Source organism: Notolepis coatsorum, assembly GCF_963971535.1.
Source record: "Notolepis coatsorum genome assembly, chromosome: 4".
Taxonomy (NCBI): domain Eukaryota; kingdom Metazoa; phylum Chordata; class Actinopteri; order Aulopiformes; family Paralepididae; genus Notolepis; species Notolepis coatsorum.
In genome coordinates, this window is record NC_140168.1 from 7,138,619 (window position 1) to 7,154,371 (window position 15,753).

Below are 15,753 nucleotides of genomic sequence, written 5' to 3' on the forward strand. Positions count from 1 at the left end.
AGTCACTACACTAATATCTGGTATGTCATAAATGTATAGATGTAGCAGTACTGTCTATCTGTATGTCATGTATGTCATATATGTCCTGATGAATTGAAAATGGGGGACCCTGATGTAAACAAGACGAAAGTCTTTCTCTGGTCTGCATCCCCTTAACAATTGTGTGTATTGAGCTGTACTGTATTGTAAACATATGTCTATGGTATATTGACTTGAGCAGACTGTTAGATCAACCCTGAAACTGAAAATATCTGTTATAATAGTTAATTCAAAATAATGCTTTAATATTGAACTGTAGCATTACATGGAGGCTACTGGAAAGAAGATGCAAATGGTCAGTGTTGTGTGACATTCTGGGGGGCAGGTCATAAAAGCCCCCTCAGGGTAAGACTGTTTACTCAACTGTATTTAGGACACAGCCATTCCAAATCCCCCACGATCAAGAAACACCTTCTAGGGGGTGACTGTTGAACACTTGAAAAGAGGCTAAATGAAGAATCCACATGATAATAGATTAGAGACAAGACACACAGGTCAAATAATGCCTTAAGTCTGTAGGAAACTAAACCATATCAATTTAGAAGGTAACTTACAAAGAAGATTTGAATACCATTTTAGGAATGTCAAACTGGTTAAGTAATAAAGCTATTTCACTCTGGTTGTAAAGCTTGCTAGAATCTAAGACCAAGGAACTATTAATTGTGATACTTTATGTAGGAAATCTGGTATTAAAATATAGACAACTCCTCATTGGATAAATGCTGAATACATATGTAACTTATTACATTAACCATACAAATATAGAAAAGGTTTTAGAGTTAAGCCTCTGTGCTCATCAAGAGGCCACACCGACGGGGGCCCATGGGCCCCCCCTCTGATGCTGGAGGAACACCAACGAGGAAACCAGGGGGAGGGGGGACCGCCCCCAGAAGACCACCAATTGGAACAAACTCCTTATTTAGAGATAATTGTGATTAATTGTGGTTAAAAGGCAGTCTAAAAATGATGTCATATAGCCTATAAATATTGAATCAGTAAGGTTAGTTGACAGGCCAGAACTCTACCCCAGATTCTGAGCCTCCATCGCCCACCAGAGAAATATGCCTGGCAAAATACATGTGAGTAAATCATGGGAACCCACTGTTGGGTGTTGTTTAGTGTAAACTGTAAAGATCCCTATCTTAGACCAGGTTTAACCATGTGTATTGCTCAGTACATTCTCTTTTCATTGACATAACATGACTACTATTTATGTGCAAAACTGTCTTGATGTGAAGAGCCACCGTGACTGGGCTATATGATTATGAAAACCTCATCAATCCTTTTGTACAATCATGTCTTATGAAAAATGATGAATAATTCCTGTATGTAACTGATGCTTATCCACCTTTGGCCTCTCGGCAAATAAATACATGAGTTTGAATTCGAACTCTGTAGTCTGGACTGCACGTTTATTCCTTGCTGGCTATATTGGAAGTCAGATGAGGAGACCATTCTATCACACTGTCCTTCTTCCCTCTAGTTAGCAACCTGTATGCACTGTAAATAACCTTAGGTATTGTGATTAGAATATACCACATGTCCAAAACATACAATGAGTGGCATCACTCCTTACTTAGTGTGTCTACTCTAGACAATACTATCACTACGTTGTGTAGCACCAAATGTATTGGGCCCCTTACATGCTCCCTATCGCTAAGCCACGCCCCCTTTGAAACCTCGGACAAACAAAGCCGACCGTGAATGACGACAGTCACGAAAGGGGCTAGGCCGCTGGAGATTTACCACAGCAGGTAATAGACCTGTTTTTTAAAGATAACACAAATATTTCATCTAGAAGCAGACAGAGAGGGTTACAATATGCAGTGGAAAAGTATGTTCATGAGATACACATTTACCTTAGACCTCCATGGTGATGCAAGCATTAGCTATAGATAACGTCTCAAGCATTACTTAAAGTTGACTTGATTGAAGATTACAAGAACTATGACGATAATCCATGATTACTACTATTGCTGATACATTTAGTTTAGGCTAGTTGTTAGAAAGGATCAGATTAAACCGAATATATATATTTATTGATTGATATATATTGCATAGTATTTGTATATCGTTTGATATCCCTTGTATATTCCTTGTACATATACACGGAATGTCCCTTTAGCCTAGTGCAGACCATAATATTTCATTCTCCTATTGGACAGCAGTCCACAGGCGCCAGAGCCATGCCTCCGGAGTCAGGTTCAAGGCCACCGCTAAGACATGTCTGTACATGCCCGGCCTTGCCCAGGGATACGAGACAGAAATGAGATTGGCACTAGATTGTTCGCCGTGCATATAAATATGGCGCAGGTGAATACAGAAGTAGAGTTACCCAATAAGTTGAAGCCTCACCCACGATACTCCGTGCGGTGAAGTATGGCCTGTTTGGCCCCAAATAGAGCATTGAGACCGCGTGCGAATTGATAACTGAATTGTCAGAGTTTGGCGCTATACCGTCGAGTGCGACATATTTCTATTAAGTCAGTAATAGTCTATTTGTGTATAGTGTATCGTGCGGCTAAAGTTCTACAGTGACCAGCATCACCAACGCTTCCTCGTATCAGCTAGAGTGCTTATCCAGGCTGGGCTGCTTTCATGGCGCTTTCACCCGAGGAGACCTAGACGAGAACCGTGTGGACATGTACACTGGATTAATCTACCCGACGACTACATAGCCCTTTGTGGCTGGATTATATTTGCTTTGGTCCTGTGATTTATGGAGCGGAGAATCGCCGACGCCTACACGTGTTGGATTTACCCTGTGAGGAGCCAGGTCGAGTCGGCGCCTCAGAGAGCCTGAGGCCGGCTAGCTTTCTTCACTGTGGAGCTACAGTCTACGGAGAACAGCTGTATTCGTCTGTGGATCAAGAGACTATTGCACCGTCTCCTGTACATGGAGTCTCCTTAGTCATCGTTGACCAGACTCTCTACTACCGACAGATCCTCTACCCCTGCTGGCTTACAACCGGGGGGACCCTTCCAGTATCTCCCGCTATATATTACTAGTGTACCATAGATATAATTCCCTAAGATTCAGGTTGTATAATTACCTCCTGCGTAACCAGAGAATGGACATTCATTATTGATTTGCCTACGCATATTCCTTTGCCTTATAAGCGCATCCAAAGTATAATAGAGAAGTATATTATGTACCTTTTGCTGCAATAAATACTTGATTATACCTTTGTGTGGAACCGATTCAATGTAGGAAGTGTTCATCATATTTATATATCATGTACTGTATGGCCAGTAATTAAAGTACATAAAGCGGTAGTGGTTTAATGATACCATACTTATCAATACAGTCAGGGAATTGTACCCCTCAGTTACAATTGGTCCTTCGAGCCGGAGGGTAACTAGTGTAATATTAATATAGTGGTATTAATATTGACATGGCCTATGATGAACACTCCACAAAACGGTTCTCCTAAAGTAGATCGCCCGCAGCGTAGACGGCAGACACCTCAGTACTTAGAGGATTACGTTGCCAATATACTACCTAGCTTTCTACAGACGGTAAACGCGGAAAAAGTAGATAGTAAAATTATGTCCGACCCTATCGACCAGGCTACCCCGCCAATAGAGGCCCTAGTGACTTTACCCCCCGCCAAGACCGAAGAAGTAGTCCCCGGAGAGCTCCAGGATAAAGACAGCTCTCCAGGGATGGAACTCTACACGCTACAAGAAGAGGAGAGCACCCCGGAGATGGATCTCCAGGACTCGCCACAGGAGAACAGATCTCCAACGAGTACTGCCAGGAGCGGATCACCTCAACCAGCGTCTTCCCCCAGCGAGGCGGACAAGATGCTGGCACAGGCATTCCTCGCCAGCCTAGCAGCCTCAACAGAGCGCGATCGACTCCAAGCACAGACGCTTAGTGAGCGCGAACATTCTTCCATGGAAAGAGAACGCCTTCAAGCGCAGCAACGGAGCGACGAAGATCGTATACGTCTAGAGATTAGACGCCTTCAGACGGAAGAGAATATGGTAAGGGACCGGGCCGAAGCCCAGCGTGCCGCCGCCGAAGCCCAGCGCGCCGCTGCCGGTGCCCAAAGAGAAGCAGAGCGCGACCTCGCTCTCACCAAGCGCGAAGCCGAGCGCGACCGATTACAAGCGCAGATAATGGAGCAGCTGATCACCAGGGCAACACCCCCTCCCTCCGCACGGGGTTCCAGGGCCTCGTCAAGACAAGGGTCAAGGGCACCCTCCCCTACCCGATCAAGCGACCCTGAGCCCGACCACCAGAGAGAGCCTATACCCCCCTCCGAACCCCTTCCCCGACCGGTCCAAGTGAGACCCAGCTACAAGGAAGAAACGGTCTACACCGCGGAGAGGCTAAATAGACGACTACAGGATCTAGAGGACCTGCCAGAGGAAGAAGAGGAGGAGAGTCAAGCCCGACTGCAGCACAGTACTCCACAGGACCAGGAGGTCCAGTACAGCCCAGGCTCTACCCCCGCGGCTCTGCGCTACAGACCCCCGACTCAATTCACGGGTGAGCTTGACGCACGACCAGCCCCGAGGAACAGCACCTGGATACGCGGGCCATGGTACCCAGCAGGTACCAGCCCACCAAGAGGCGTAAGAGGAGACTCGCCTAGGAGGCCTCTCTTCCAACGCTCACCGATGTGCCAGCCATCCATGGCATCATACATTGGCACACCGACGTTTCCGGACTTCACCCACGAGAACAGAGCACAGTACACGGAGCTACGAATGTGCTTAGAGACAATGATGTCCGATGTAGCTGATGAACCGTACAAGTATGCTATCCTACTGAAGCACCTCAAGGTGCCCCGAGCGCACAATATAGCGCTGGCCTATGCCACCTCTACTACCCCATACACAGCGGCTCTAGCAGCACTCGACCAAAGATATGGACGCATATGGGACTACGTAATACAAGAGATAAGGCATATTGACCGCCTACCCCCAGCCACAGACAATCGCTCACTAGACGACCTGTCTATCAAGGTACAATCCCTGGTAGAGATGCTGGGGGCGCAAAGAGAAAAGGGTATGCACGAACTGTACGCGAACTCTAATGTCGAGAGGATTTTAGAGAAGCTTCCGCCCGCCCGACAAGAGCGCTTCAGGCGGCAAAGAGACCACCGTGATCCTAACGGTCCCGAGCCATCCCTCCTAGACCTAGCCGACTTCCTGGCGAGAGAAGTCAACAGCCTACGGTTGGATACGTTCATGCGGAGCACCCCAAGCTCCAGAGAGGGACCTAGGAGAGCAAACGATGGCCGCAGATTGGTGACCGTCATGCACCAATCAGAATCAGTACCGAGCAGCAAGAACCACAGTACCCCCTCGATGAAAGAGAAGTGGAAGATGGTGTGCCCGTACTGCGAAAAGGAACACTGGTTGTCACAATGTGACACGTTCAAGAAGATGACCGCCGACGAGGTGAGTCAATGGATAAAGTCCAACCGACGCTGTTACCGATGTGCGCGCAGTCACATGGCAGCCGATTGCCGCTTAAAGAAGAGGTGTAGTCGGGTGACGGAGCCCACCTAGATGTCCTACACGACAGTAACAGAAGAAAGCCTGCACCCTCAAGCAGCACAAAGGCAAGTGTTATGTACATTGACCCCGCCAGCAGCGGGGGCGCCCGGGTGCTCTTAAAGGTGGTCCGCGTAACACTGAGTTACCAAGACAAGGTCATGGACACTTACGCCGTCCTTGACGACGGGTCAGAGAAGACCCTTCTCCTCGCGTCCGCTGCGGCCCAGCTGGGGCTGCGGGGGAGCGAAAACCAGATGACGATTCGGACAATAAGAAGAGATCTAAAGACGATAAAGGGCGAGAATGTCTCCTTCACTATCGCAGCAAGTGGGCAGCCAGAGAGACGGTATAGGATTACTAACGCTTTCACCAGCCAAGAAATAGGCCTGTCGCAGTACACCTACCCCATCGCCAAGCTGATGGATAAATATGTGCACCTGCGTCAACTACCTATACCGCTCATAGACGGTGCCACCCCGACCCTGCTGATAGGCTCCGACCATGCAGACCTCATCGTCCCGATTGACCGGGTCCACACAGGGCCCAGAGGCTGTCCTGCAGCAGTCGAGACCCGCCTAGGATGGACATTACAAGGCCCCCTCGCTAAGTCTCTTAACCGAACAGCAGCCACTAACTGCCTCCACTCCAGAGTGACAGAAGAAGACACCACCCTCCTACAGCATGTCGAGAGGCTATGGACACTAGAGACAATGCCCTTTAAGAACGAAAAGAAAGACATTCGTTCCAAGGAAGACATTTACGCTATAGCCCTCCTAGAGCAGGGGACAAAGAGAGTCAAAGTCAACGGAGTGATGAGATACGCAACTCCACTCCTGAGGCGAGAGGGTATGCCTACCTTCCACGCCCCAAAAGAAGCGACGGAGCGGTATCTATTGAACACAGAGCGGCGCCTAGCCAGAGACCCCGCTCAAGAGACTGTGTACCGCGCTGAGATTAACAAGCTAATCACAGCGGGACACATAAAGAAAATTGACATTAAAGAGGCCGATCAGACGACCGAATCATGGTACGTGCCGCACCACAAAGTCCACCACAACGGCAAGGATCGTATTGTGTTCAACTGCAGCTACCAGATCGGATCACAAAATCTGAATAAAGAGCTCTTGCCCGGCCCAACACTTGGCCCCTCTCTACTAGGCGTGTTACTACGTTTCCGCCAAGACAAGGTGGCCATCAGCGGCGACATCAAAGGGATGTTCCTGCAGGTGAGACTAGTGGAGGAGGACAAGCCCCTGCTGCGGTTCCTATGGAGAGAGAGGATCGGGGATGAGCAACCAGCCATCTATCAATGGGAAGTCCTCCCTTTTGGAACCACATGCAGCCCATGCTGTGCTACGTTTGCACTGCAAAAACACGTCGCAGAGGACCCAGCAGCTGATGAAGAGGTCCGACAAAGTGTAGGAAATAGTTTCTACGTGGACAACTGTCTGCAAAGCGTCTCGACGCCAGAAGAAGCCGAGGCCCTTCTACTCAAGCTCCGCGCCTCCCTGATCAAAGGTGGCTTTGATCTCAGGCAGTGGGCCAGCAGCGACCCGCAAGTATTGCGCAGCCTCTCCCCCGAGGACAAGGCAGCAAGCAGCGAGACCTGGATGGCGACCATCCCAGGAGAAGCCCAAGAAATGACATTAGGACTAGTCTGGCGCTTCAAAACAGACTCGCTCCATTATAAACACACACCCCTGACCAAGGAGCAGGGAAGGTCGACTGCACTACCGACCACCAGACGGAGTGTATACAGAACACTCGCCAGACAATATGACCCGTTGGGATGTATTCTACCTTACACCACCAGGGCAAAGATGATTGTAAGAGCGTTATGGGACAAGGACCAGGGCTGGGACGACCCCATACCCGAACACCTTGCATCCACATGGAGAGAGTGGGAGACGGAACTCAGCTCACTCCCAGGTGTCAACATACGCCGCAGCTACTTCCCACCCACAGTGAGGCCGGAGACGTGCCAGATGGATCTGCACGTCTTCAGCGACGCCTCCGAAGTAGCCTACGGTTCGGTGGCCTACTTGCGTGCCCGAGAGGAGGGAGGAGAAATACATACTGCTTTCATCCTGGCTCGCTCAAGAATAGCCCCACGAAAGCAACAATCTATCCCGCGTCTAGAGCTCTGCGCAGCCCTAGCAGGAGCGCAACTCGCCACGTTAATCCAACGTGAACTCACCATTCCGGTGCAAAGAACAATCTTGTGGTCAGACTCCACGACAGTACTCACATGGATCCGGTCTGATTCGTGCAGATACAAGGTCTTCGTGGGAGTCAGAGTCACAGAGATTCAAGATTTAACAGAAGTAGCAAGCTGGAGGTATGTGGACACAAAACACAACCCAGCTGACGTCATCACCCGGGGAATGTCCCTGGATGACCTCACCCGTCACAACCTATACAGTGACGGGCCAGAGTTCCTCAAGCTCCCGGAAGAAGAGTGGCCTACACCCACCCCACGGGAAGCGAGTAAAGAGGAGGCCGAAAACAAGAAATCTATGTTCTGTGGATTGAACACACTCGTCTCCACAGACCCCGACATAGACGATTGCCTCACCCTAGAGAGTGCGCAGCTAAAGACATTCCTGTGGCACCACCCAGAGGTTCGGCTCACTACTGACATTACAGCAGCTGACTACGAAGAAGCAGAACTTCTTCTACTACAACGAGCCCAGAGAGACTCGTTCCCCGATGAGCTAGACTGTCTACAGGGAGCAAAGCCCGTCCCATCAGACAGCAGACTGCTCCACCTAGCCCCCGAGAGCGACGCCCATGGTCTCATCAGAGTGGGTGGTCGTCTGCGGAGAGCTCCAGACTTACCGGATGACGTCAAGTACCCGATAGTCTTAAACAGCCGACACAAGGTCACAGAGCTGATCATAAAGAAATACGACGAGGATGTGCATCACGCCGGGGCAGAGAGAGTCTTTGCGGAGATCAGACGTCGTTATTGGATACTGCAAGGGAGAGAAGCAGTGCGGCGCTTCCAGCGAACCTGTCTAGACTGTCGTAAGTGGCGAGCGCAGCCCAGTATACCCCGGATGGCTGACCTACCTCCCTGTCGCCTCCGACTCGGCGACAAGCCTTTTCACTCCACCGGTATGGACTGTTTCGGCCCGCTGTATATAAAGAAAGGAAGAGGAACCGAGAAGCGGTGGGGTATTGTATTCAAATGCATGACCACCCGAGCGATGCATATAGAACTCCTTCCAACCATGAGCACAGACTCATTCCTTATGGCCTTCCGAAGATTCACATCGCGGAAAGGCAAACCGTCTATATTATTGTCTGATCACGGGACAAACTTCAAAGGCGGAGAAAGAGAGCTGAGAGAGAGCTTCCAAGCTATGGGCCCAGAACTTAAGACCCACCTCGCTCCATCCCAGATTGACTTCCAGTTTAATCCCCCGAACGCACCTCACTTCGGTGGAACTTGGGAACGAGAAGTACGTTCAATAAAGACAGCCCTGTACGCCGTGCTTGGGGCCCAGACCGTGGCGGAAGAAGTCCTAATGACAGTCCTCACGGAGATCGAGGGAGTATTGAACTCAAAGCCCCTCGGTTACGTCTCAAGTGATGTAGCAGATGTCGACCCAGTCACCCCCAACACACTCTTGATGGGGCGGCTGGACCCCGCGCTACCACAGACAATGTACAGGCCTGAAGAAGCGAACGGCCGAAGAATGTGGAGGTACAGTCAAGTATTGGCTGACAAGTTTTGGAACAGCTTCCTACTCCACTATCTACCGTCTCTACAGACCCGCCAGAAATGGGTGAAAGAGAGAGACAATTTGACAGAAGGAACAGTCGTCATGATTATCGACCAGTCACTACCCCGAGCTATGTGGCCGGCTGGCCGCGTAAGCAAAGAAAGGTCCGAGCAGCCGAAGTGCTCGTCCAAGGACGGATCTACACCCGACCCGTGGCGAGGCTAATAGAACTGCCAAGGCTCCCCGATACTATCGATGACGACCATGACCCCATGACTTTGTGAACTGCCCGACCCCTCACAACAGACATTGAGTAGTGGACAGTGCGGTTAATCTGTCTCTGTTTAGCTAATTAGGTGGGACTAATTAGGGGGCGGCTGTTACAAAGGATCAGATTAAACCGAATATATATATTTATTGATTGATATATATTGCATAGTATTTGTATATCGTTTGATATCCCTTGTATATTCCTTGTACATATACACGGAATGTCCCTTTAGCCTAGTGCAGACCATAATATTTCATTCTCCTATTGGACAGCGGTCCACAGGCGCCAGAGCCATGCCTCCGGAGTCAGGTTCAAGGCCACCGCTAAGACATGTCTGTACATGCCCGGCCTTGCCCAGGGATACGAGACAGAAATGAGATTGGCACTAGATTGTTCGCCGTGCATATAAATATGGCGCAGGTGAATACAGAAGTAGAGTTACCCAATAAGTTGAAGCCTCACCCACGATACTCCGTGCGGTGAAGTATGGCCTGTTTGGCCCCAAATAGAGCATTGAGACCGCGTGCGAATTGATAACTGAATTGTCAGAGTTTGGCGCTATACCGTCGAGTGCGACATATTTCTATTAAGTCAGTAATAGTCTATTTGTGTATAGTGTATCGTGCGGCTAAAGTTCTACAGTGACCAGCATCACCAACGCTTCCTCGTATCAGCTAGAGTGCTTATCCAGGCTGGGCTGCTTTCATGGCGCTTTCACCCGAGGAGACCTAGACGAGAACCGTGTGGACATGTACACTGGATTAATCTACCCGACGACTACATAGCCCTTTGCGGCTGGATTATATTTGCTTTGGTCCTGTGATTTATGGAGCGGAGAATCGCCGACGCCTACACGTGTTGGATTTACCCTGTGAGGAGCCAGGTCGAGTCGGCGCCTCAGAGAGCCTGAGGCCGGCTAGCTTTCTTCACTGTGGAGCTACAGTCTACGGAGAACAGCTGTATTCGTCTGTGGATCAAGAGACTATTGCACCGTCTCCTGTACTTGGAGTCTCCTTAGTCATCGTTGACCAGACTCTCTACTACCGACAGATCCTCTACCCCTGCTGGCTTACAACCGGGGGGACCCTTCCAGTATCTCCCGCTATATATTACTAGTGTACCATAGATATAATTCCCTAAGATTCAGGTTGTATAATTACCTCCTGCGTAACCAGAGAATGGACATTCATTATTGATTTGCCTACGCATATTCCTTTGCCTTATAAGCGCATCCAAAGTATAATAGAGAAGTATATTATGTACCTTTTGCTGCAATAAATACTTGATTATACCTTTGTGTGGAACCGATTCAATGTGGGAAGTGTTCATCATATTTATATATCATGTACTGTATGGCCAGTAATTAAAGTACATAAAGCGGTAGTGGTTTAATGATACCATACTTATCAATACAGTCAGGGAATTGTACCCCTCAGTTACACTAGTGGTCCAACGCAGTATACGAGCTAGACCCGACAGTTGTGTCACTAGATGGGGGAGGGAAATGAGAAAAAAAGTGAGAGCTGTCATTCTGCAACCAGAATAATCCACCTCTTTTGTAAACATGCTATGTTGGTTCTTTTGTGACCCAGGTAAATATGCCAACAATCCTCATCCATAAAGGGGTGAGACGTCAGAGAATGGTATGCTGCACTAGTGTACATCAGGTCAAATGATTGATTATACTAACTATAAATGTATAGTGATAGAGACCAAAGTAGAAATACCTAATAATAAATAGTAATAGGGGGCGGCAGTGGATTGGGAGGTAGAGCAGTCGTCTGGTAATCCGGAGGTTCCCGGTTTGATTCTCGCTCCTCCCGGGCAGTGTGTCGAAGTGTCCTTGAGCAAGACACTTAACCCCATTGCTCCTGATGAGCAGGTTGGCACCTTGCATGGTTGCCTCCACCGTCGGTGTGTGAATGTGTGAGTGAATGGGTAAGATGTGAGAAACAAATTGTAAAGCACTTTGGATAAAAGCGCTATATAAATACAGCCATTTACCATTTACCAAAATACCTGTAAATCACAGTATATGGGTACAGGACATAGCTTTTCTTATATTTAATATACATATAAATAAATGCATGACAACACATTCTCAAGATAGATCACTCTGATTAGAAAAGAAAACCCACAACTAAAGTGTACATAAATAGCCACTATTTTTAATATATACAATAAATATACATGGATTTACAGTTACACAAATGGATGTACGATATAAAATACAAACAGTGCTGGAATAGCGAACAATATCATGTATCATCAGCAACTGTAGTTTCCGTCATCTACCCAGTAAAATAAAATAAAATTACTGACTGCATTACTTTTTAATTTTCATTATAGGGAACTTTGTACTTTCACTCCACTACATTTCAAAGTAAATATTGTACATTTTACTCAACTACATTTATCTGAGCCTCCCCCCAAAAAAGATTTAGCATACAAGACATGGCATAAATTGATGAAGATTAAGTACTTTAACATTTTAAACCAGCAATCTGAGGGACACAGAGCAGCATAACTGGACCACTTTAACAACCTTCAGGTCAATATATCGAGGGTTGAATGCACTGAAATACAAGAACACCCTATAGAATATGTACTGTACTTTTACTTTTGAAACTTAATACAGTACATTCAATATCAAATAGTTCTCTACTTTTACTTAAGTAGTAGCTACAGTACCATCTACAGTAGTAGCTACAGTACCAGCTACAGTACCAGCTACAGTAGTTTGCTGTGCTGTTTCACTGCTAGGTATACTAAACACAGTACATAGATTATTGAATTGATCATAAGTGAATCCAGTGGAATATTTGAAATAGGCTGGTACACGGCTGTGCTGCAAGACTTCTGGTGTTAATCTATTTGGTACTTGATTATGTCTCAGAACAGTCTTTTTTACTCGTCAGTGATTCGATTTGTGCTTGTTGATTTCTCAATCGTTCATCTCACTCCTCTTGTCCACCTTCCATTGGGGGAGCCTGCTCCACAGGCCGGCACTCCTCATCTGGAGTAAGAGGGGAGGAGAGAGGGGTGATGGATAAGGGGAGAGGGATGAGGGGGAGAGGTGAATGAGGAGAGAGGGATGAGGGGGAGAGGTGAATGAGGAGAGCGGGATGAGGGGGAGAAGTGAATGAGGGGAGAAAGAAATGAGAGGAGAGAGGGATAAAACACAAAAAGCTGAGTATTAGCTAAGCATAGACAGATAATAATTAGGGATGCTCGATATTGGCTTTTTTACCGATACCGATATACCGATATTGTCCAGCTCTTAATTTCCGATACCGATATCAACTGATACCGATATATGCAGGGTTCCCCCCCCCCACTGAAACGGAATAATTTCAGGTAATTAACATTACATATCTCTTGTTGTGGAATTAACACAACATTATGCATACTTTTGACAATAAATAAAATCAGAATTTGTTCTTACTTGCTTGCCTGGGTAAATAAACCAATAAATAAACCGATACCGATATTTTCCGATATTACATTTGAATGCCAATATCGGCCGATAATATTGGACATCCCTACCCATTAGCCATTGCCACAGGCAGGGGCGTAGTTGGAGATTCTGGGCCCCATGAAAGAATGTATTTGTGGGGCCCCAATCCATGTGAGCGCGCGTCAGCGCTCGAGCTTAACAAATTTGGGGCATTTATTTATTGATGAAAACGCATAATATGGTTTTTACCTATACATTCGGATCAGCAGTTCAGCACCTGAACTGTTGGTGGGTGAGCCTAGTAAAGGATGTCGCATTGCGTTCATCTTCAATGAATGGATCAATGCAATAGTCTACCAAAGAACCTTGAGTCTCACTAGGCTAGGCATATATTTCCCCCTACTCTTGTGACAATGTTTTCTGATACTTAACTCAACATACAAAAGCTGTTACTTGTCCTGTCTCTCTGTAATCCCATCTCCAACACAAGTAGTCTACTCAAGCTGTCTATCAGTGAGCTGGATGCAATCCTACCTTGAGGGGAGGGAACAGATGGTGGAGGTAAACGGTACCCTATCCCCCCCCCCTCACAGTGAGCTGTGGTGTTCCACAAGGAAGCATACTAGGACCGCTACTGTTCCTAATTTATGCAAATGACATGTCGTCAGCTTGTGACTGCAACTTGTTCCTGTTTGCGGACGACTCAGCCCTGCTGGTCTCTGACAAGAACAAGTTACAGGTTGAAAAAACCCTCAGCTCGGAACTAGGCAGAATCTGCATATGGCTCGCTGATAACAAACTATCATTACACATGGGCAAAACAGAGTCCATTCTCTTCGGTTCAAATAACAAACTCAGCAAGACCGACGGCTTCTCAGTTACAGTGGGTGACAATATTGTCACAAGGAAAGATGAAATTACCTACCTGGGTTCCATCCTAGAGGCTAATCTCTCCTGTGACAAAATGGCATCCAATGTAATAAAAAAAGTCAACCAACGAACTCGATTCTTGTACCGGATCTCCTCTCTGGTAAACAAGAATACCCTGAAGACTCTGGCAGGAGCACTCATTCAGGGGTACTACGACTATGCTTGCACCTCATGGTACCAAAGCACCTCAAAGGCACTAAAAACAAAATTACAAACATCTCAAAACAAACTGGTCAGACTACTGCTTGACCTTACTCCTAGAACCCACCTCACCCCTGCCCACTTTGACAACCTAGGATGGCTTAGAGTAGACGACAGAGTACAGCAACTTGCAATGGGCCTGGTCTACAAAATACACTACACGACCAAGGTACCCATGTACATGTCAAAATACTTCCCAAAGGTCAGTGAATACCACGATCACAACACCAGAGGGAGCTCCACAAATCATGTTAAACCCAGATTCGGCTCAAATAAGGGACTAAACACGTTTCGCAATTATGCCACATCAATGTGGAACGCCCTACCCAAAGCTGTAAAGGAATGTGGATCACTACCCACTTTCAAAACCTCTCTCAAGGGACACCTACGGGAGACTGCAATTCAAAACTGGCCCCTGTAAATATCCTAACCCAACCCCCTCCAATGTACAGTCATTTACCTAGTATGGTTTTGTCAATAGTCCAATGTACAATTTTGCTTGTTTGTACAGTGCCCCCCCCCCCCCTCAATTGTACAGTTTTGCTTGTTTATACAGTGTTTCTCCCCCCCCCCCAACCACCTCCAATGTAAATTACCCAGTATGGTTGTCAATATCCCAATGTACCCAACCCCCCCCCCCACCCAACCTCCTCTAATGTACAGTTTCTACGTCAAATGTATATACTCCCTTTTCTTGACTCCTTCTGTATCACAAACAGTACTGTATTTGCAAATCTGGTATGTCATAAATGTATAGATGTAGCAGTACTGTATTGTTCATGAAAAACCCCAACACCACATTGCCTCATCTGCTCAAGTTGATTGAGGACTTTGGTGATTTATCGGGATTTAAGATAAATTGGCCGAAGTCGGCTTTCCTTCCACTTAACACCCCTGCAAAAAAAGATACAACCCTCCCAGGACAGATACCGATGGTAAAACATTTCAGATGCTTGGGAGTGGAAATATTCCCTACCATAAGACAAACGGTGAAGCACAACTACACAAAAATCCAAAACAAAATCAAAGACGACCTTGATAGATGGGCAAAACTTAAGAACACAGTACAAGCACGGATATCAATAGTTAAGATGGATGTACTACCTAAAATCAACTTCTTCTGTTCAATGCTACCGTTACCCCCTCCAGAGGGTTACTGGAAAAGATTACACTCCTCCACATACAAATTTATTTGGAATAACAAACCACCACGTATAAAAAGATCCACCGCACAGAGAAATAAAGCAGATGGTGGCATGGCATTTCCAGATTTTTTCCTATATTTTAAGGCGTACTCATTAAGTCCATTGACAACATGGTTTGACTCCCAAGCATTAGCATCTTGGAGGAAAATAGAAGAAAACATAGTAGCCCCACATAGACTGAAGGACATAGCATACACTAAACTACCAATCAAGCACTGTGAACGAAAATTTGGCCCCATAATTACTCATGCGATCCGGATATGGCGTGAATCACAAAAAAAAAATCCTAACCCACAAGAATGGCACAACCATACTCCCTTATTCAATAACAATGCTCTCTTAATTGGAAAACGACCTATAAGATTCCCTATATGGGAAGAGCAAGGCATACACTCATTAGGGGATATT